The sequence below is a fragment of the Podarcis melisellensis genome (genome assembly GCF_964234715.1).
Source record: "Podarcis melisellensis genome assembly, chromosome: 11".
NCBI classification, from domain to species: Eukaryota; Metazoa; Chordata; class Lepidosauria; order Squamata; family Lacertidae; genus Podarcis; species Podarcis melisellensis.
Window position 1 is genome coordinate 44,992,853 of NC_138543.1, and position 24,498 is coordinate 45,017,350.

Here is a 24,498-nt window from a genome sequence, read left to right on the forward strand (position 1 = left end):
TAATGGAACGACTCTGGCCGCAGCAGAATTGGAAAACATCTGAGCAACTGACTGCCTTAAAGGCATTAATGTTTCGGCACATATATGCCTCTCATTCTCCCAGGCAATCTGAACTTCTGGGTTGCTCCCTGGCAAACTCCTTACATTAACTCAGAAGTTGGTTCCTCTTGCTCACACATTCACTGCTTGTGCCATCCCAATGCAGTTGAGTTGATGAGAGGATAATCATACCTAGGAATTTGGAGATAATACTGTAATGAGAGACCATCTGTAGGTAATTCTGGGCAAAGCCACACAGCTTTCTGCCTTTGTGGATGCCAGATTGCAGTGGGTATTATTCTTTATATGTTACACTGCAAGCTATATGAAATCCCAAGGGGGAAATGTTCAAAGAAAATTCTGGAGCCAGCTGCCACCCTCAGTGACATTGATAAAATCGAACACCTGCTGTCTAGCATGGCTGAGCCTTTCGTGTTTAAAACAGCTAGGTTAGTGATAAAAGCACCCCAACTTTCACAGACGGGTTGGATGCAGAGGAATGGTGGGAAGAACCAGCTGGAGAAGCCCTAGGGGAAGAAGGCTTAGAGCCAGGGGATTTGTGGTGGGACAATGGTGAGTGGTAAGAGGGAGAAGACTGGGAAGAGGAAGCGTCAGGGCTTAGTGAGAGGAGTGGATCTGGGGCAGAGAGCAGTTCAGAATCAGAAGGTGAAGTAGGAGAGGAGGAAAGCCAAGAGGCACAGAGGTAGCCGGAACTGGAGAAGGAAACCTGGTTTTAAGAAATCGTATTAATTTAATTTAACTTGATTTGTAATAATTTGGAAAAATAATAAAAATTGGGGGGGGGGAGGAGAAAGACACAGCGGAGTCTGGCTGGTGGAGAGGCACGGGGATGTCCCCCTCCTGCTGCGACAAGCTCCCTTTCCCCTTATGCTGGTCCGGGGGGGGGGGGTTACCCTACGACATGGTCTGAGTCCAGTCCTAGTTTGAGGGTATGAAGGCTGTCCGTCAAGGCCGAAGCGGGGTCCAAGGCAAGGAGCTGGGCGTGGTCAAGAACTCTGGAAGAGCAGGACAGGGTCTGGCAGGAACAGGTTACCAACAATGTTGCACCTGCAACCTGGGACTGGGGCTGGCCAGCTTTTATCTGCCCCAAGGCCTAGGGCGGTCCCGGCCCACAGGTGACTTGCCTCTCCTGGCCTTAAGGCGAGCACTCCTCCTGAGAGAATTTAGTTCCCTCCGCCTCTCTGCACTGAGCCTCTGCAGCTCCGGAGAGGCTGGAGGGTTACTGGACCCAGAGGCAACCTCACCTTCCCCTGACAGGGCTGAGAGAGGAGACCTGCAGGCAATGGGTCCTCGATCACCGCCAGAGCGGATTCAGCTGGTGTCTGCTCCTGAGGATCCAGCACAGGTGAGGGCCCTTCAGGTTCAAGCCCCTGCCCCAGCTCAGCCGGCCTTGGAGGCGGGGACTCCTGTGCAGATGGGATTCCTCAGTTTCAGCCTCTGAATCGGATTCTCAGGCCATCACACCCCTGGGTCTCCCAGAACCAGAAGAGGCATGAAGTGGGAAGAGCAAAGACAGGCACGTAGGTGCAGTCTCAGATTGATGAGGAGGAGACTTAGACAGCTGTGAGGAGGTAGGGACCTTTGGTCTCCACAACTGCTTCACAGGGGCAAGACCTACCGAAGATGAGTTGCTACACTCATTAAGCCTGACACTGTGCAGATCCTGTTTCTTCTAATGAAGACTTACTTCATTACTCCCGACACCAACTCAGGAAAGCCTATGAGGGCTCATCCATACTCCCATTTGTCCTGAGATTTCCAGGCACTGGTCTGATAGGTCTTACTTTTGTCCCACTGCTTTTCCCAGGAAAACCTTCTGCTCACCGCTGAATTGGAACAAACATTAACCCACAGAAAACCTGTGAGCTGGAAACAGTGGGGTTTTCCAGGGAAAGCTGTGGGGCAAAAGAAAAACCTCTAGGTTCTGTGCCTAGAAGTCATGGACCAAATGGAAGTATGGATGAATCCTAAGTCTAGCCTGAGATATATGCACATTTGTATTATATGTGTTTTATTATGCTGTTTTTATTATCTATGCTAGACTGTTAAAATCTCTTTGCTCATTTTTTCCTTCTCTCTCTTTTTTGGCTATAGCCTGAACTTGATTGACCAATAAATTTTGGATTGGGCTGGTGCATATGTACCAGGTCATAGTGTATATGAATACATAGATACCATTTGCTCTGTGAGCTGAACTATTCATCTGAAAGCTAGCTGGATGAGGTAATTGGGAACAGAGGGAAAGCTTTTCATGCATCTGCAGATCAGCCAAACCCATATAATTTGGTTTTCAATTCCATCGGAATAGAACTGCATAAAACCAAATCAATAGTTTTTGAAGCCACCTCGAGTTAATGCTTTATTATTAATCTGTTTTACAAAATTATCAGAACAACAGCCCCCAAATGCTTGTGTTTTTCTAGAATAGCTGCAGGGAAGCCATTAAAAATTATTATGACTGGTGCCACCGATGCTATTAGCCAGCAAATGGTTTAGGACAGTACAGTAATTTCCGTATCATTCATTTGGGAGTGAGGGTGTCGGAACGCCCAAGACTTGGCAAAGATGGGAAACACCATTAAAAAACATACAATCCTATGAAATGATTTTCTTTTTTTTTTAAAGCCAAGAGAATATCCGTGCAGCTGAGCTCAACACCAGAGAGGCAATCACAAGGTTGGATCTCTCAAATGACTCAGACATTGTGTGTGCAGTGTGTGTTCTTTGGATGACATGAACACACTGACGTGTTTGCTCATTTATCGCTTTGTCCGATGGACTCTCAATAGCCACTCCCAGCCTTTAGAGTGCAGACCAAGGCTGAATCTCACAGCTGATTATCTGCCTATTTTATTTGATCCAGGAGAAAACACACAGGAGGAGACTTTGAGGGACTGAAACAATAGGCATCTATATATACACACAAATTTCCCCAGGGCCAACTGGGAGATTATAATGGCCAAGGGCACTTCCAGAAGGTTATTGTTTTCAGGTGGGATTCAATTGTATTCTGGCCAATTCAGGTTGTGTGAGGATAGTTGATTGGGAGGTCTTCTGCAATAAACCTGCTTTCCCCCCAAAGATCAGACTTTCTGCAGTAAGGAAAGTGAGGGAGAAACATACTGGGAATTGCGGGCTCACGCTTGCTTTGACGCAGCCTCTTCTAACCTTTACTCAATAAATAGCTAGGGTCATCTAATCTCCCTGCAAATAAATCAAGATGAATGGTCAATAAACAGGTGCGTCAAGAAGTGCCCTTTGCCTGTGTGAGCTGAGATGTTCTGAATTTAGGCTGCTTCCAAGACTGTTGCTATTTTGCAGGTGGGATTTAATTGCAGCCAGGTGGCATCAGGCTGTGCCAGTAAAATGGATTTGGTAAAATGACACTGAATAACTTCAGCACAAACAAATTAAAATGAATGCTCCATAAATGGGGGGTGGGTGGGTTATAGGTGGGTTATAGCCCCGCCACAAACATTGCTTAAACAAATCAGAGTCACATCCATGCCATATGTTTAAAGAACATTTAGCACACAAGGCTCCCTACAAAAGAATCCTGTGAACTGTAGTTTGTTAAGGGTGCTGGGAATTGTATTGCTGTGAGGGCTAGGTTCCCAAGATTCTTTGGGGGTTTATTGTGCCAGAACTCCCAATCAACTATAGTTGTGCAACCTGAACGAGTCTTGAACCCACCTGAAAATAGTTCGGCCCAGTATACCTGAAGGAGTGTCTCTACCTCCATCATTCAGCCCAGACACTGAGGTCCAGCTCCGAGGGCCTTCTGGCGGTTCCCTCACTTCAAGAAGTGAGGTTACAGGGAACCAGGCAGAGGGCCTTCTCAGTAGTAGTCTTGTGGAATGCCCTCCCATCAGATGTCAAGGAAATAAACAACTACCTGACTTTTAGAAGACTTCTGAAGGCAGCCCTGTTTAGGGAAGTTTTTAATATCTGGTGTTTTTAATATTCTGTTGGGAGCCGCTCAGAGTGGCTGGGGAAACCCAGCCAGATGGACGGGCATAAATAATAATAATAATAATAATAATAATAATAATAATAATAATAATAATTACACTCTAGAAATGTCCTGCGATTGTGGGGAAGGGCAATTTGGAATAGACAGTGCAGGGTTCAATGGACAAATAGTTTGACCTAGTATGAGGCAGCAAATAAAGTGATGTGCTCACAAATGTGATCTTCATGTAGGGAAGTGTGCGAGTGTGGCCCTTTGCGAAGAGGGTAACGAGGAGCAGTCGGGAATCTCTTCATTTCTTCTGGATGGAAGCTTGTGAAATCCAGTGGCTTCTCATAGGTTTGATCCAAAAGTGAAGGAACATTTGCCGTTTTGTTGGCTCTCCTTTATATTTTGGTTCTCAGCTTGTTCAGACTACTGAGATTCACATCAGTATAGCTGCCAGGTGATAAATTATTGGACGGGATTGTACAAAAAGTTCTTTCTTCAAGCTCTTTCTTCTTTAGACCGCCAGGCTTTTTTTGGCAGGCTAAACTGTAGCACCTCCCTTGTCATTCCAGAACTTGCTATGACTCAGAGGTTTAAGTGTACTCCACTCCCCAGATCACTAGATTTGCAATCCTCAGAACCACTCACTTCTGATTTACTACTGCTTTATTGAAATCTAAAGCACTCTAATTACTTGATCATAACAGCGATGCTATCTCCTCAATTGTATGTCACCCAAGGCCTATTTACAGAAGTGTCCAGGGGAGAAAGTTTCTCATTTATGTACATGCTCAAGTACTGAAATAGACCCAAACTATACATTCAACAAGAGACACGGGTGGTGCTGTGGTCTAAACCACAGAGCCTAGGGCTTGCCGATCAGAAGGTTGGCAGTTCGAATCCCCGCGACGGGTGCTCGGCCCAAGTAGATGAATAGGTACTGCTCCAGTGGGAAGGTAAACGGCGTTTCCGTGCGCTGCTCTGGTTCGCCAGAAGCGGCTTAGTCATGCTGTCCACATGACCTGGAAGCTGTAAGCCGGCTTCCTCAACCAGTAAAGCGAGATGAGCGCCGCAACCCCAGAGTCAGTCACGACTGGACCTAATGGTCAGGGGTCCCTTTACCTTGACCTATACATTCAACAGTAGCTCAAATAACAACCCCTACTTTTCTTCATTCCTCTCTTCCTTCCCCTTAACGTATAAAATTGTTTGCTTTGTATTCTTCGGACATCATCACCTTTCTCTGAATTTATGAGCCAAAACTAATAATACGAAGGTCAGTGAGATGAACAATGCATACCCGCCAAGTGTCCCGACTTTCCAGGGACAGTCCCAGAATTATGAAAGCCACCCCTGCTTCTGATGTGATCCTGAAATGTCCCCAGTGCTGCCGCCACCAAGCTCAGGGAGGAGGAGAAGAATGTGCTTAGAAACCCACTTTAGACCTTCCAGCGTGTGTCCCCCCGCCTCATTTTTTGCTAGGAATTTTTGTGTGTGATAAAATGATATCTAAGTAGGGGGTTTTTTAATTGGAGTTTGTTTGTTTTTTAAAAAGTCATCACAGGTTAATGCAGAAATGGGGGAACCCTTAGAACCAATTAAGGGAGCATGTGGCAGTGTAGGGAGAAGAGGGGAGAAAGTCCACAACCAAAACCCACAGCACTTACGAGATTGTGAGTTAGTGCTGCTTTGGCTACAAGTCCTGGACTGGAAAAAGACTGATGTATCCATTCCCTGAGAAGGAGCCCAAGCACCATTCAGATGTGGTTCAGATCCATGTTTTAATATTTTTAAGAGTTTTATGTTTCAAACATGTTTTCCTCCTCCTGAAAGTTTGAGGTGGAGAAGACGGCATGCCAAAGAAATGGATAAACAAGCTAAAAAACAGATGGTGGCCACAGAACTGATGCAGCCATACGTATCCTGAGCTTTTCTTTCTAGAGTCCTCTTAGAGCATTGTCTATGATAATAAAAAAGGATCCTTCACAAGCCTGCTGTAACACAGGCACTTCTCATACGTCTAAATATCCAAGGCCACACAGTGTTAAGTGACCAAGGAGCCATCTTTCACTAGCTCAGGGTTTCCCAAACTTGGGTCTTCAGCTGATTTTGGACTACAGTTCCCATCATCCCTGACTACTGGTTCTGCTAGCTAAGGATGATGGGAGTTGTAGTCCAAAAACAGCTGGAGACCCAAGTTTGAGAAACCGTGCACTACATCCTTCCTTTGATGCATCTATTGATGATGTACACTTATATCCTTTTTATGCCAGTCTAACTGTCATGGCTCTCCTCAAAGAATCCTGGGAATTGGTTGGGTGAGTATGCTGAGAATTACCATATTTTTCACTCTATAAGATGCACCAGACCATAAGACGCACCTAGTTTTTGGAAGAGGAAAACAAGAAAAAAAATATTCTGAATCCCACAAGCCAGGACAGCAAGTGGGATCGCTGCGCAACGATCCCGCTTACTGTCCAGGCTTATAGGATAGCCACGCACAGCCTCTCCTGGGCAAGGGCAGCCCTTCTCCCTCCTCAGGGAAAAGCCCCAAAGAGAGCATCCACACTCCACGCGGCTCTTTAAAGGGAGCTCTGAGCACAGTCTCCCACCTGCATTCGCTCCATAAGACGCCCACACATTTCCCCTTACTTTTTAGGAGGGGGGAAGTGCGTCTTATAGAGCGAAAAATATAGTATAATAGAAGTCCAATTTAACAGCTTTTGGGAAGATCTTTGAGGTAGCGGGAAGCTAAGGCCTGTGCAAGTAATATGTTCTTTCTGTCCTTTTAATTTGGCACACTGGGATTCTTGTTCAGATAGATTATGGGAAGTGATGCTGATGAGAGTCCAACATTCCCAATGACCCTAGAAATCAAAATGCAAGTTCCTATTACGGGAATCACAAATGTGCATCTCCCTTGTCAGCACCATTGCACCAACACATTCGCAGGGTTTTCCAGTTACAGGAAATGTCGCCAGAATGGAGTTGAGAAATGGACGCAAAATCTATTTGTTCGCAGGAATTAGCCCTAAAGTTAAGCTGCAGATGAAAGTAGTATGACGCTAAGACCGCAGCAAATAAAATAATTGTGGGGATAATTCTCCCAAAGCCAACAGCTGGAACTCTGTAGCGCTCTTCATTATGTAGCGTATTTTCTTACACAATTGAAAAATAATAATTGGTCTGTTACTCGTAGAATGATGCTTGGAAAAGTCAGCTTTGAACCATATTAAACTCTGGCTATAAAAGATGCAAATGGATAAAATACTCATGGAGTAATTTGACTGGCAATGGATCAGAGCAGAAACACAAAAGAGATGCCCCATGTTGGAAATCGCTTGGGAAGGGAACTGCTAGAGCAGAAACCACATGGAATGCTTTCGCCATGGCAAACTAATAGCTTAAGGTTTAAAAGCCCACATTGTTTGGATGAGATAGCAGAAGGCCCATGAACCAAACATGCATCTCAGTTGCAACAACCCAACAGTCTGGGTGCTTTCAGATAGGAATAATAAAGATGTAAAAGTAGAGCAGCCAGGTCTGGCTGAAACTATCTGGCTGCCATGGGTAAAAATTACCGTAATTTTGCTCTCCCCTTGGCCTCAGCATCTATGCCAGGGGGAGGGAGTTGCAAGTGGACAAAAGGATCTTACAATGGGAGTATAGACCAATCTACTCCTACATCCTGTTTCCAGCAGTGGCCAACTACATATCTCTAGGAAGCCTACAAATGGGATATGGAGACAATAGGGAGGGAATCATTTTCTTCACCTTAAGGCCTTTCCCAGTTATAACTTATTAGCTCGTATTTAGAACATTTTCGCCCAGTCTTCAGCCAGAAAGGTCTCCCAGAACAGCTTACAAAAGTTCAACTGCCAGCAAGGCAGTGTCCGATCTCCAGCTAACAACCTAAAAGGCACAACACAAAAGGAAAAAAGGGATGAGGAGGGATGAGGAAAACAAACAAACTCAGGATCGAACACCAGTTCTGAAAGCCCAAAATTCTCATAGCAACCAGCTTGAACAGAAACTCCCCACCCCCCTTGTTTGAGTGGTGTGTATCTTTGGTTGTACACTTTTTTAGGGGGGGAAATCCAGTGGTTTTACACCAGCTCACTTGGCTTTCAAGTTGTTTATGTTAGGTGGGGTTGCCCTCTAATAGCCATTGCAATGAGTTCCCTAAAAATAAAAGTGTTTTTTTCTTTCTTTTTTGACAAGCCCCAAAGCCCCAAAACTTTTTTTTTTTATTAACTTCTGTAAGATCCAGGGCAAAGCACTGCCTTTCAGAAATTCCCCCTGGTCAGACAGACATATGACAGCCCTCTAGTTCCCAAAGTTGCAGGGGAAGAGGAATTGATTGTAAAACCACTCTAGGAATGGTTTGTTCTGCTTGCCAAGCCTGTCTGTCAACCCCTGTGCCAACCACTCTTTCCATCCACTTGACCAATCTACACATCACCACCCCTCGCAGATCTCCCCTCTCCTAAACACTTGCTCCAAGCCACTGCCTTCACAGCTCACCCCAATCTCTTTTAAAGGAGATAGGAGGCACTTTGCAGAGGTACTTGCTAAACTGTGCTGTGAAGCACCTCTCTCCCCCCTGTTAAAATTCACTGCCGCTGCATTGAATAGAGGGTGCCACTTCCAAGAGGGCATTGCTAAACCACTGCGTGAAGTACCCTCCCCCTCCATGAAATAGCTCCCTTGAGTCCCCTGCCATCAGCTGCTTCCTTGCTCTCCTGCTGGAGCCCTCTATTGGCAGACATGCAAACTGCAGAGGGTGATGACAGCCTTAGATTTTAAATATATAGTAAGAAATCTATGCATTCTTATTTATACAGCAGCATTCCCTTACCATTTTGCGGAGGGGGGGGGGAGTGTATGTATTTAGAGAGTGAGATTTGTTCAGTGTCATTTGCAATGAAAAGTGACCCTTGAATCTTATTAAATTGATTGTCCTAGTAACCTCACTCTTTACTTCCCTATTGCTGAAGTGATGACAACTGCTCGATCCAATCATTATCATTCCTTATGTCATGAAGTTAAGAATCGCCACGCTAACTCCCAGAGCTAAGATGTTTATACAACACCAGCAAGACGTCACTGATGTTTTTATAGTTTTGTTTTATTATTTTTTCATTCGGCTTCATTATTTGTTTCCCAGCTTGCTAAAACTTATGCGGGGTTTGCTGGTGCTATCAAGATTCACCGGTTCTTACTGCCTGCATGTTTTCAATGCGCATGATTATGGAGATATATGAGAAGTTTGCTTTCATGGAATAACATTTTGCTGCTAATTGGACATGACGCAAAGCTATGGGTAATTTGATTGCGAGTGCGCAGCCCGTATTTCTTCTGTTGTTGTTAGCAGCCTCTCTCTCAGTCGTAAATGAAGGGTGGCAGCTTTTATTATTGCTTGCTAGACTCCGCAACGTCTGTTAGCAAATCACAGATTTTGTTCAGGACAAGCAACTGACCTCACGTGCTGTAGGCTAGGGAACACACACTCCACGTCAGGGTTAAAACCAAATCCTGATATGGCTCTTGCAGTGGATAGATCACAGACCTACTAGATAGATTATTGATGGGTACTAGCCTATGGTTACCAGATTTTTTTCAAGGAATCTGGGGACACTTTTTTTTTTTGAATTTCATGCCTTATTATTTTAGGTTCTTGACCTTTTTTGGGGGGGGGGAACTCCAAGGTTGTCGGGTGCGCACCTCGACACAAGGCAGGTGGAGAAGTCCATCCAGAAACACACAAACCCCCCCCAAAGAGATTGATGTTGGTGGGGAGAGAGAATATCGGGTTACCAGATTGGCTGGCTGGAACTTTGACATGACCAGGACCTCTGGTGCTGCTCCCTGCCATGGCGCCCTCCATGTTGCCTCGCCGGAAGTCCCCAGGCATAAATCTGGGGACATTAATTAAAATCCGGGGACAGATTTTCTCCAGGGACAGATTGGTGAATCCGGGGACTGTCCCTGAGAACCGGGGATGTTTGGTAACCCTATACTAGCCATCATAGCTATGCTCTGCCTTCACAGTGGAATACCAGTTTCTGACAGTGCTTTTTTTACTGGGGATATTCAAGGGTATGCAATAACAGCAACTTTTTCCTAGAAGAAAAGAGTTGGTTAAAAGTATGGCACTTACTGTAAGGTGAGTACCGGCACCTTTATTTCTAGAAGAAAAGCACTGGTTGCTAGAGACCACAGGAGGGGAGGGTATTCTCATACTCAGATCCTCCTTAAGGGTTTCCCGCAGGCATCTGGTTGGCCACCAGGAGAGTAGGATGCTGAACTAGATGGGACATTGGTCTGATCCAGCAGGCTCTTCTTATGTTCTTATTAGGACAAGTATTCATTTAGATCAAATGCCCATAAATTACACTGGCACATGGTTCCTTATGACAAGAGGAGGTCCCCAGTTAAAGTAACCCAAAGGCCAACTCACAGAAACCCAATGAAGAGTGGTACAGTCATACCTCGGGATAAATACGCTTCAGGTTGAGCACTTTCGGTTTGCGCTCCACAGTGACCTGGAAGTAAAGGAGTGCGTTATTTCCGGGTTTCGCAGCTTGCACATGCTCAGACAGTCAAAATGATGTCACATGCATGCGCAGAAGTGGCAAAACGTGACCTGCGCACGTGCAGATGCACAGTTGCGTCTTACATTCTGTTCAGGATGAGAACGGGGCTCCGGAATGGATCCCTTTCGCATCCTGAGGTACCACTGTATTAATATGCATATACATGAGAAACATTGGGAAGCGGGTGGTGCTGTGGTCTAAACCACTGAGCCTCTTGGGCTTGCCATTCGGAAGGTCAGTGGTTCGAATCCCCACAACGGAGTGAGCTCCCATTGCTCTGTCCCAGCTCCTGCCAACCTAGCAGTTCGAAAGCACACCAGTGCAAGTAGATAAATAGGTACTGCTGTGGCAGGAAGGTAAACGGTGTTTCTGTGCACTCTGGTTTCTGTCACGGTGTTCCTTTGTGCCAGAAGCAGTTTAGTCATGCTGGCCACATGACCTGGAAAGCTGTCTGTGGACAAACACTGGCTCCCTGGGCCTGAAAGTGAGATGAGCGCCGCAACCCCATAGTCGCCTTTGACTGAACATAACCATCCAGGGGTCCTTTACTTTTTACCTTTTTTACATGAGAAACAAGCAAAGGCCAGGATGAAAATAGTACAATTCTCCATACAATACAGGATGAGATTTCCAAGACTGAACCTTGTTCTATACTTCTTCAAACACCAAGTGAAGAACGTGCATGGATGGCAACTATCAACAGCCTTATTGCCTCATTTTATCTCTCTAGAATGCATTATATTAAACAAAATGCATTATATTAGGCAACATTGCATGCAAATTGTTTTATCATTATCATTATTACATTTTAATACTGCTGTTCATCTGTAGATCCCAGGGCAGTTTACAGCATAAAAATACAACACAAAAACACAAAATAATAATAAACAACAACAACAAACCAATAACCCCCTTCCCCATCTCTTCCCACAAACACATTTAAAAGGACTGGTTGAAAAGGAGAAAATCACACTATGCAGACAGAGTTTCATGAGAACTTCAAAACATAAAAAAATCCCAAACTAACATGGAACTGTGAAGAACTGAATTGAAACAGTGAGAATGAGAAACTGAGTAGAACTGAAACTGACAGATTCGCTTCTCCAAATGGGGAAGGAGTTTGTTTATATATTATGGGAAAGGGCATAATTACAAAGGGACACATACCCTCAGGTTGAAGAAATAGGCTGAGTGAATTGAAAATGGCTTTTCACTGGTAGAGAAGTTTTGAATAGGAAATTCATGAGGGCTGGTGGAGAATTTCTCCACAACTATTACCAGTTTGGGAGACAATTGCACTGCTTTATGGCTGCATATCTTTGATACCCAGAGCATACAATACGGCACACCTATAGACAAACTGAATGTTGCGAGCTGGGTAGAGAGGAAAAGGGAAATATGGTCCCTATTCAATGGAAATAAGAGGCTAGAGAATAAAAGAACATGACAAATTCAACCGTTGTCAATTTATGACAGTTTATTTAGTCAGGGCTTGGCTTGGCTGTCTGGTCTGTTTGCAGTTTCCTCATCTTGGGCACTGCTGTGTTGTGATACTGTAGCCGCAAAAATCCAACTGTGGTTAAAATAAATACATTGAATGGCCAGAACTACAGGGAAGTTCCCGCTTTTCACACAGTCACCTCGTTGCCCAGCAGGGAAAGTGCTGCTTTTGTTGATTTCTGGCCACAGGAGAATTTCTCAGAGAAAATTCTGGCGCTTTGAAAGCAGAGGTGGGGAATCAGATGTCGTTGCATTCCAGCTTTCATCAGCCTGGGCCAGCATGAAGAATGGTTTGGGAAAATAGAAGCTGGAGTTTAGCAGCTTCTGGAGGGCAAAGAGGTCTCCATCCCTTCTTTAAGGGGAACCAACCAACCATTGTAGGCTGGTCTATTAGGGCAAATAGAGCCAACTTTAGCCAGCCTCCACCTGCCTATTGGCCTACCAGTTTCCTCCTCCTTAGGCCAAGTGTTGTAGATCTCAGCAGGGAAGAGAATGGGGACCCAAGAAGAATCAGTTGGCTCTGACTGCCATTGGCTCTGGCGCCACCTACTGTTGGCCTCCCTGCTTTCTGCCCTGTTAGCCGCAATGGGCAGTGGTCAATACTGCAACCAATGGAAGCCAAAAGAAAGGAAAGATGTCTGTGGTGAGGGAATGAAAAAGGGGATTGGGGAAGTACAGGGTTTCAAATGTTTACACCCATTTTTCATTGCATGTACACAGAATGTCACTTACAGCTAAACTAGACATAGCATTGCATGCATTTCTTTTTTTAAAAAAAAAAAAAAGCCAAGAAAATCAGCTAGTGGATGGATTGGAAACATGGAATCCAGCAGGTATGGACAGTAAGTTTAACATTAATTCCTTTACCACAATCCTGACAAACATGACTCTTTGTCAAGCGTGCTAGCAATGGGAGAGAATCTACTGTTGACACTCCATACAGAGTGCATTGTCATCACTCAATCTAGCCATTGTCAGGGCCAGTGCTTTTTTTCCATGGGGTACTATAGGCACGCAGTACCGGCACCATTGTGTGTGTGTGAAAAAGTGTGGCACTTACTGCAACAACTACATGGTGAGTACTGGCACTGTTTTTTCTAGAAAAAAAGCACCGATCAGGGCATCCATAACTGTGGCAGGTCTTGCAAAGCAGGTTACTTACTAAGCAACAACAAAAATGATAAAATAAGATGCTGATTTGCATAATGTTTGCATCTGCCAGTTTATATGTATGGATGCAATTGAATTGAAATAAAAACACTGTACATCTCACCATAGTGGGGAAGGCTGTACCAAGATAGCCTGAATGCCTGCCCAGTCTGTTATCCAGATGTGCAACTTCTTCTTATTGTTCTTTATCGTTAATTTGGACATGATTGGACAGCCTTTCAAACAGAGGCCTGTGCACTGCAAAGGAGGTGCACAGCCACTCTAGGCCATGCTTTTCCAGAAAAGGCTGCAGTTGGCAAATCAGCTGAAGCTCTGAGGAGGAAAATGCTATCAGCTGCAGAGGATATCTGAGCATCTACCCACAGATCCCTTCCTCAAGCTGAAAACCTGATCCTTTAAGGTAAGTGTAACCCCACCATGATGAATCCTAGCTTTGTGGTAAACGATATAACCCTTATCTGGGTTGAGCTTCAGTTTATTGGCTGCCATCCACCCTACGATGGATTCCAGACAACTGGGATTAGAGATATCCAGACAATGGAGCTTATCTGGTTTAAAACTGCTGACGGTCCAGCCCAGGTATGAAATGAAAAGTTGATTGTACCTTGGTACTTCCTTATTTTCCACCCTGTACTTTATATATTGAACAACACGCTTGCTTGTGTGTTTTTCGCAATGCACACCAGGAAATACCACTAGTCTACATAAATTCAAGGCTGACTAAACCGCCACCACAACTTTCACAGGACTACTCCCCCTCCTTGAAAGTAGAGGAATATTATTGACCTTCAGGGCAGCGGCCAGTGGGGGCAGCCACCTTCCCACCCTCCTCAAGATTTCCCCCAGGAAGGGTGCTACTTGACATTGCATTGCCATTGTCATTGGCCATTCCGTTCCAAATTTCAAAGGGAAACACCGCCAGGAGGCTAAATGCAGCCAAGCACTGACCAAGCATTTGTTTTTACTTGTATTTTTACTTGTATTTTACTTGTATCATGTATTTAAAGGTAAGTCCACACAAAATCACTCCAGTTTTGGCCCTTGAAGATTAACCCATTCCTCAAGGGTGTTTTTACCCTTCCCAGATGAACCAAAACCTGTTGGGTCAAAAACTTTGGCCACATTCACATAATACATTTAAAACACTATGATTGTTGTTTAGTCGTTTAGTCGTGTCCGACTCTTCATGACCCCATGGACCAGAGCACACCAGGCACTCCTGTCTTCCACTGCCTCCCGCAGTTTGATCAAACTCATGCTGGTAGCTTCGAGAACACTGTCCAACCATCTCGTCCTCTGTTGTCCCCTTCTCCTTGTGCCCTCCATCTTTCCCAACACCAGGGTCTTTTCCAGGGAGTCTTCTCTTCTCATGAGGTGGCCAAAGTATTGGAGCCTCAGCTTCAGGATCTGTCCTTCCAGTGAGCACTCAGGGCTGATTTCCTTCAGAATGGAGAGGTTTGATCTTCTTGCAGTCCATGGGACCCTCAAGAGTCTCCTCCAGCACCAGAATTCAAAAGCATCAATTCTTCGGCGATCAGCCTTCTTTATGGTCCAGCTCTCACTTCCATGCATCACTACTGGGAAAACCATAGCTTTAACTATATGGACGTTTGTCAGCAAGGTGATTAAAGCTTTTTGAGATGCTTTCTAGGTTTATCATTGCTTTTCTCTCAAGAAGAAAAACCCAATGGACAATAACAACAGACATATAAAAAAACACTATGATACACTTTAAACATTCATGGTTCTTCTTCTCCCCACAAATCAGCAATTCCCTGAATTCCATGTGAGGAGTGATTGATTGTTAAACCTCTATGGAAATTGTAACTCTGTGAGGGGATTAAGGGTCTCCTAATGTCTCTCAACAACCATAGCAAACTACAGCTTCTCATACTCTCCAACATTTTCGTCCCCACAATCGGGATGTCAGGAGGCGTGCACCTTCCAGTCTGGTGCCCCGGTCGATCATCGCTGGTGAAGGCTCACACCAGAGTACCAGGCCAAAAAACGGGACATTCTAGGATCCAAACAGAAGCCAGGATTGGTTTCCATGATCTGGGACGTCCCGCTTAAAACAAAACACTGGTGGGGAATGGCTCCCATAATTCTTTGAGGGGAGCCATGCCTGTTTAAAGTAGTATTGTGGTGCATTAAATGTGTGTGTGGCCTCAATGTCACTGAGCCTAACCTGCAATGACCCTGACCAATTCGCAAGGAAGTTCTGTGTGAAGTATTCTATATTTTTAGTTTTTTCCATCACCCCTTCTGGGCCATATTTCACATCCTACCAACATTCCTGTGGGCTGCGCTTGCTCTCAAAGAGTTTTCTCATCATTAAGATTGAGAATCTTTCTCACAACATCCATTGAACTGCAGTCTCGTTGATGCTAGACTGTAGAAGTCCTCAAAGCACACATTTTGCTCCAGTGCTTGTACACATTTACTACCATCGATTGGCCTAATAAAAAGTTATCGTCACCACCACTTTATCTTTTGCAGGCTCAGGCTGTGACTTCAGGGCTAACTTTACAGCCTTGTTTCCAGCTTCAGGTGTGTTCAGAAAATGAATCATAAGAGTTGGAAAGAAACCAAAGGCCATCTAGCAAATTCTCCTGCCTTAAGTCAGAATTATCTACTTGCCAACTTCCCTAATGATCAACCTACACACTTTAATACCCAGAATGACCCAGGCAAGCCTGATAACAAGACTCAGCACCTTCAGACAGTTGCTGGAGCTTGAGCACCTGAGAAGGGGACATTGCTACAAACACCTGTGCTGTGCCCCTGTCTTGCTTTGTCCCCTGCAGTTACCCTTGAGGCAAGGCAATGCCATGACAAGCTCTAAGTGAACAATTTCCTCCATTCAAGAGTAGAGTTGAACCTTATGAGCCCAGATGATCCCTCCCTTATTACCAAAAGAGTGTGATTCCTTAGAGGGTCAACCCCTGCCCCCAACTTGAAGGTGATATAGGCTGGGGGCTCCTATCTCATGTGCTCTCTGCTCCTTTGGACAGGTGTAAACTCCTCAAACAAATTGGGCTTGGGGGAAGGTGTCTGTGAGGTTCCTAGCAAGGGCACCACAGGTTATTGACTGCTAGCCTCCTTTTTGGTATCAAGAAAGTGGTCTAGTTCTTCAGGATTCAGCTGGCTCATTCTCCTCAGCTTGAGGCCAGGGCCATCCCACATGCAAAGGCACACAGCACCAGGAATCTAGGTCAATTACACATATTTGGGGGCAGTTTAAAATGGTGTCTTGCAGCAGCTGCTCACTGTGTTCATTTGGGAAAAGTAACCTACAAAAGCTTGTTATGTTAGAGAAAGACTCTCCTCCCTGAAAGAGAGGGGAGTGGTTGTGGGCAGGAGCCCGAGCACCGCTCCTAGCAGGGGGCGTTGCCCCCTGCCTCCAGCTCACCTGGCTGGCACTCACGCCCCCCCCCCAGGTGGCCATCCAACCAGGTGCCATGGGGGGGGGCGTGTCCAGCAGCCTTTGTGCTGCAGTGCCAGCCTCTCCCTGGCCTCATTTCTCGTCGTCGTCCCTTCTTGAGTCACCCACCCTCCACTCCCTTTGAGTTAGGGCTTAGGTCATTGGCCTTGCTATGGACCTTAGGTTGGTCGCCCTGGTTGCCCGGGGGGCCTGGTAGGAGTTTTTCCATTTGGCATTAGGCTTTTTGGTTTTTTCGCCTACCTCGTAGCAATCGTCACAACTTTTTGGTGGTATTGGTGGGTAGGTTAGGCATTGGAATAATGTGTTGTGGTGTGTCGAAGTGCTAGGTGTGGCCATCGCCTATGCCTTCAATGTCTAGGGGTATTCCATTAAGGAATCTGGCGGTTGTGTATTCCGTCCGAAGCCTGCTTGGCGGGAGGCCATGGCACGACCCTCGGTGACATCAGGGGTGAGCCTATAGTTGGATTAGCATCAACAGGTGATGAACCCCTGGTGAATAAACCCACTTGTTTCGCGATCCAATGCCTAAGCCAATACCTTTTCATTGCTGTAATCAATAAAGTTGTGGCCTTTTCTAGCCCATTAACCTTATATCACGTGTCCCTGTGTCTTCATTTTACTTCGCGGGGGTCGGGTCCTCGAACCACAACGTTGCTTTGCAAAAGTATGCACCTTAGGCAAAATTGCATGCATTTCTGGAGAAATTTGCACTGATACGCTGAGAATTTTCTTGAGGATTTTTTTTAAAAATCAGAAACTGATGTGGCAATTGGGGAACTGAAGAAAACGCTTTGGAAAAATGAGAAATGGGGAGAAACCAATTCTCTCATCCTTATCATTACAGTGTTGACCACCCCCATATTAAGGATGGTAATAACTGAGTTTCTTTATTAGATCTTGACCTTACTGTAGGAGTGTGTGTGTGTGTGTGTGTGCGTGTGTGTATGTGTTGTTGTTGTTGCTGCTGCTGCTTCTTATATTTTTAACCTCTTTCTTTCAGTGAAATGAATTGCATTTCCCTGGTAACTTCTAGGGAGTGTGTGTGTGTGTGTGTGTGCATAAAAGCCCAATTGCACAAGACCTTGGCTTTTCTGTCTTTCACATTGACTGAGACACTATTTAGCCTTGGCTCTGATTCATTCTTAAGAGCAGGGAAGCAAAACCGGAGGAGCTAAATCAACAAACATTCATTAGGGCAATTGAAACTTCCCAGATCTAATGATGTGCCTTTTTTCTCTCCTCGCTTTTAAAGGAGACCTCTGTGCTACAATTTGTACACATATATGCTGTATGAGAGCTTTTAGCTACGTGTTGTGACTTCTCAGACAAATATTCACACTTTATCCCGTTTTGGCGGCATTCAGCTAACCAAGGTCTATAGATTATTAACTGTTTATTGATGGCACTTATTTCTGTTATTAGAGAATTTGTAGGCTTTTAGTCAGGAAGACAGCATAATAAATAATAATGTTTAAATTACTTTTTTTCATTCATTTGAATTGACTTGGAAAATCCCGCTGCATGCATGAATGTAGCATATGAAGTTAGGAAATATGAAATTTCCCATGGCAACTTCTTAGAGGCAAATTTCATAGCATCCAAGATGACAAGCCAGCATGCAAAAATACATCATATTAGTGGAAATTACTTTTCAAAAATGTGCATAGTAGGCAAAATTGCATACAAAATGTGTGTGAGAGGAGAAATTCACACTAAAATGCAGGTGAATTTTTGTGAGGACTTTTCAAATGCAAACTGATGTGGAAATGTAGAGAAGTGAACTGAAGATCTGAAAAAATGGGAGTCTGAAATAGACATCCGTAGGTCCAGGACTGAAGCAAGAGACATATTAGAGGTCATGCAGGTACAGCTCTTTTTCTCCCTCTGTGGGGAAACTCATTTTCCAAAGTTCTCATCTACATAAAGAGAGCCCTATGCACATTCACTTATATGAGCATCGTTTCTATGCAGTCAGTGGAATGCATAGAATGCATACAGTACAGGGGCAGGGGCACTGTACAGGAACCCCCTCCATTTCTCCATGTGATCAATATATCAAGTGAAAAGAGCTTAAGCACACTTCCTTTTACCTAGTTTGCGTTTAGGGCTCCAATAAGGGAGTTGATGATTCACTGCTATTTGGCCAGGGGTAGGCAACAGCAGGCCCAGGAGCCAAATGCAGCCCTCTGCACCTCTCTTTCTGACCTCTGATCCCGTATTCCCTTTTTCGAGCTACAGTGGTACCTCGGGTTAAGTACTTAATTCATTCTGGAGGTCTGTTCTTAACCTGAAACTGTTCTTAACCTGAAGCACCACTTTAGCTAATGGGGCCTCCTGCTGCCACCGGAGCCTGATTTCTGTTCTCATCCTGAAGCAAAGTTCTTAACCTGAAGCACTATTTCTGGGTTAGCGGAGTGTGTAACCTGAAGCGTATGTAACCCGAGGTATCACTGTACTTTAATGGCATCTCCAGGCTTTTGCCTGGCAAGAATGCATTCTGTAACTCTGTTCATGCCTCTTCCTTATTTGGATGGGCGACAGAGAGGAGCATGTGAGTGTGTTTAGAAAGTAGCCCACTCTACTAAGGTAATGTTTACATTCCATACCCTCCAACACAACATGGCCCAAATCTGGGATGCCATCTTCCAGGTCCAAAATCCCATCCAAGTCACATGACCCATGAGATCTTGGCCCCCAAATGCATGAGAACAAGGCTTCCAAAATGGCCACCATACTCTCACTAGGGGAAAAGAGGATGTTCCAGTTTTTCTGGGGCAGTTGGCGGGTATGACATTTATAGCTTCACCCACTTTCGCCTCCAGTTCCTCCTACCACTAGTATGCGGTCCTCAGGCTGTTTCCCAGAAGGGAATGGAAAAGGTTCAAATATTCCCCATCCTGTTTCAAAAGAAGCCCATTACCCTTCTCAGTGGATCAACCCAGAAAGAAAACTGGAGGTGACAACATTCAAAGTCATTCTAATGACTTTGATGGAGTTTTATATAACACACAGGTCTGAAAGAAATGTTTCTGGGAAGCAACCATCATGCTGTTGTGTGCAATCCTGCCCAGCAAGTTCAGTAATCTGTCAATTTCCAACTTCCTGACTCTCAGCTTCGGAATGCCTTGAACAGCGTGTGTTTTTCCTGTAATCTAAATAGATGCTCATCCAGAGAAATCAATAACACTGCCTAATACAAACATTAGCCTCTGTTAAAGTAATAGTATCTTTCCATGGAAGAATTCGGAGTTTGTTCTACAGGGTTAGTATTTAGACTGATGTTACCCAGGCCCATTGGGGCTAATGAACAACTAATGAATATGCAATTCTTAGAAAAGGCAGGACAGATTAATCAGTCTGAATTCAGAACATGTTTTTAGATACTGGATGGATGCATGTTCATTTTTGGCTATTTCCTGAGATTTGGCAGGTTTTTATTCATACTAGCCATGTGTTCTAAGATCTTCTTAAGAACATGGGAGGAATCCTATGGGATCAGACTAAAGGTTAATCTAGCCCAGCATCCCATTTCCTAGAGAGGCCAATCATATGCCTCTGGGAAGCTCACAAAAGCAGCTTTGAAGGCAAGAGTCCAGTTGCTTGTTGTTGCTCCCCAGCAATTGGTGTTCAGTGAAATAATGTCTCTGAACACTGAAGGTCCAAATAGCTATCATGGTGCCAGAAACCCAATGGTTGATCTGCCTAGGTGCCTTACATGTCTTATGAGCCACTGTGTTGTAGTTATTAGAGTGCTGATTAGGACCTGAGAGACCAGGGTTCGACCTTGGTCTATTCATTATCTCCCAGCCTAATCTACCCCACAGGGCTGTTGTGAGGAAAAAAGGAAAAGTGTGCATTGAATTCCTTGGAGAAAAGGATACAAATGTAATAATAATAGATTTGTGTGTGGACATTACATTGAACTGTTGTGAAATAACCCAGTACCTTTAACATGCAAAAATAGTAGTAGTAGTAATAATAGATTTGTTCAATCCTTTTTTAGAGCAGTTGAAGCTAGAATGGGTAAAGAGTTGTGAGACCTCCAAGTCTGAGATATTTCAAGTTTGTGCTTTCGATAAAGTGAATCCCCAAATAAAATCCCTGGATCCAGAATGCAAAACGCCAGTTGCTAGAAACCGCAGGACGGGAGAGTGCTGATGTGCTTGGCTCCTCCTTGTGGCCTTCTCCTAGACAACTGGTTGGTCACTATGAAAGCAAGGGGCTGGGCTAGAAGATGATAAAGTTCCAACCAGAGAAGAATGGATAATCACAATGATGGACTATATTGAAATGGCAAAATTGACAGGGAGAATCAGAAACCAAGAAGATAAGAAATTTAATAAAGAATGGGGGGATTATAGATTATTCTAAAGAACACTGTACACAGTTAAAAACTTTAGCAGGATTAACATAACACTTGTAATGTAATAATTCTATGGTTATAAATGGAAATTCGAATACAATTTGGATAATATTATAAGATGCAGTATAAAATGAAGTACTGTGGAAACCACGGGAGGTGGAGGGAAGTTCAAGGATTCAGGGAATCCTAGATACGTATAAAACTGACTATATTTGAATGTAAACAATATTTGTAAAAACTTAAAATAAAAATATATAGAAGAGCAACTGGCCTAATTCAGCAGGCTGTTCTTATGTTCTTATGAACATTGTAAAAGTGAAGAGAGACCACAGCTCAGTAGGAGAGCATAAGCTTTGTGACCATATGGTTCCATGTTCAATCCCTGGCATTCCCAGTTAAAAGGATCTCATGTACCAGTGATGGGAAAGACCCTTGTCAGTCCTTGTGTAAGAGAATACAATACTGGTCTAGGTGGATAAGGAAGGACACCAGGCTGGGGAAGGCTGATATAGGGGGTTAATTTAACCCCACTTTTTTCTTTAAGGGTGAGAGTTCTGTATTGTTTGTAAAGGCTTGATTCTGCCCTGCCAGATGACTCAGTTTCCATCCTGAGTCATCTACATATGGATGGACTGAGTTCAAAAACAGGATGTAAACTATAGAGAAACAGGCTGCAAGTCTTCATGTTGTCAGGCTGCCTATATTCCAGTTACTTCAATGGAATTTAAGCGGCTTCATTATACAATGACTAGAGCCACCAAAAAACTCACTGCTTGATTGTGGTGTGAGCTACCATAGGCAACAACCTGCTGCTTCCAGATGTGTGAGATTTCCCGTTGCTTTTAAACAAAACAGTACAAAGATCGTAATGCTGGGGAATGTCAGTCAATGGTTTATAAAATCATTATTCATTGTAGTCTGAATGGAGGAGTAAGGGAGAACAGCAGGAGGAAAGAAATGGAAAAGTTTCCTTTTCTTTGAGACCAGCATGTAGCTTTTATGATATCTAAGGTGGAAATACAGATTAAAAATACACTTGGGAGATGTCCAGGCTTGATATGATGGTTTTCATGCAATGAGCAGAGCACAGGCTGTACTTTCTCCTTCTCCTAAAGGTTGGCCCTTTTGTCCCAGCTACTGGTCCCATGGACTGCAAGAAGATCAAACCTCTCCATTCTGAAGGAAATCAGCCCTGAGTGCTCACTGGAAGGACAGATCCTGAAGCTGAGGCTCCAATACTTTGGCCACCTCATGAGAAGAGAAGACTCCCTGGAAAAGACCCTGATGTTGGGAAGGATTGAGGGCACAAGGAGAAGGGGACGACAGAGGACGAGATGGTTGGACAGTGTTCTCGAAGCTACCAGCATGAGTTTGACCAAACTGCGGGAGGCAGTGAAAGACAGGAGTGCCTGGCGTGCTCTGGTCCATGGGGTCATGAAGAGCTGGACACGACTAAACGATTAAACAACAAAAACTGGTCTTTTGAAAAGTGATCTCACTGAGGTATAGATCATATAATGTCCTCTTTATGTTATGAAGAGCAAGCAGACCCTGCTTTAAAAAATGCCTTGGCCAAAGGTCCATTGCACATTTAGGCTAAGAATCCAAACAAACACAAATTGGAAGGGCTGTTATGGGTAATGTATAAATCAAAAGTGGTTTCTGCATACCCAAATACACCGAGCCATTCAGCTTATATTGGTTGCTAACTTGCTTCTGGGCCATGTTCAAAAATTAATGTATTAGTTCACAGAGCCCAAAACAACTTGGACCCAAAGAGCCTTAAGGATCACTTGCTTCCTGATAACCCACCACTGAAAACTTCTGATGGGGTATATTTGGTGGTCCTCCATGCTCCTGAGTTTTGGTCAACCCTTACCAAGAACAAAGCTGTTAACGTGGAGCTCCTTGCCAATAGAAGTCCTATGATTCCTAATACTTAGAAAATTGCCATAGAGGAGGGGGAGGGGAAATAGAGAAGTCCCTCCAAGCAGTGCCAACTTGGTTCTGCGATGATGGGTGCCCGAGGTTGTGGGTGCCATGCAGCGTGTATGGCTCTGGCACCAAAATTTGTGTGTGCCTGGCCCCTACATGTGGAATTTTGTGGGTGCTTGGGCACCCAGAGCCCCACCTCTGGTCCCTCCCGCCTTCACCTCTCCTGCCTCTAACTCAGCAGCACCCTGGTCTCTGCATTGATACAGGTGAATAGAAGGAGCTCTCTTCTAGCTCAAATTGAAATCTGAACCAGAGAAGAATTCAGAGGGTTGTAATGCTCATAAGAACTTAAGAAGAGCCGGCTGGATCAGGCCAGTGGTCCATCTAGTCCAGCATCCTTTTTTCACAGTGACAAACTAGATGCCTGTGGAAAACTCGGAAGGAGAACCTGAGCACAAGAGCCCTCTCTCCTCCTGTGGCTTCCAGCATTACATTACTGCCTCCAACAGTGGAGGTAGTAGCCGCTGCTGGCCTTCTCTTCTGTGAATTTGTCCAGTCCACTTTTAAAACCACTCTCAAGTTGGTGGCCAACAGTCTTCTCTGTAATTTTATTTCATAAATTCATATTTTATACAGAAAACGGTCAGGTGTGTGCAGCTGCTAAAAGTTAATACTTAAGCTAACATTTGTTTTAATTGCTCATAGTGTGTGGCAGCTTAAAATCCTCAGACTTTACCTGAGGGACACAGATAAAGTCAGTAGGTAACAGAAAGAAGCCACTTCTTTCCATGTGAGAAGAACAACAATGAAGGATCCATTCAAAGAAGGAAGCCGATTAAAGTTGCAGTCATAACCTCAGCCTACATCTGGATTCAAACCTCTTAGTCACATAATATCATAAAAATACACCTTTAAGACTGGCTCCTACACCTTATAGTGTTGTGACAGCAAAATCAGGAGTCTTATAAATTAGCATAATTAAAATTGCTAATATATATCTTCATATTCATTAGAATATTTAAAGCACTGCTCTTGGGTACTGTGAGTTAGGGTCACTCAAGCACAGTCGAGACTAAAGCTGGAATTCTTCCAAAAATGCATTCTAGTCTAAAGTTATATATACATTATGTTGAACTGTAAATATGTGTATCAACATCTGGTATAAATGGCATTGGAAGTGCTGGACCTCTGCAGATCTTTGTGAAGCAGGAAGCCATTTATTATCATCCATTTTCCTTAGATTCCCTGTAGAATCACATAAGCTCCTCCCTGTTTCCAACTCCACTATAGATTCCATATATATATACACAGTATATACCTTTCTTGTATAGAAGTAGTCGTTGCACCGCAGCTTAGAGCTTTAGAGGAAGATAACCATTTTTCTAAGAGGAACGGAGGTATTGTTGCAGAAGATGCACAAGCCAAGAGAATATGCTTTCGAAGTTGAAACCTGATCACTTGTTGATCCTGA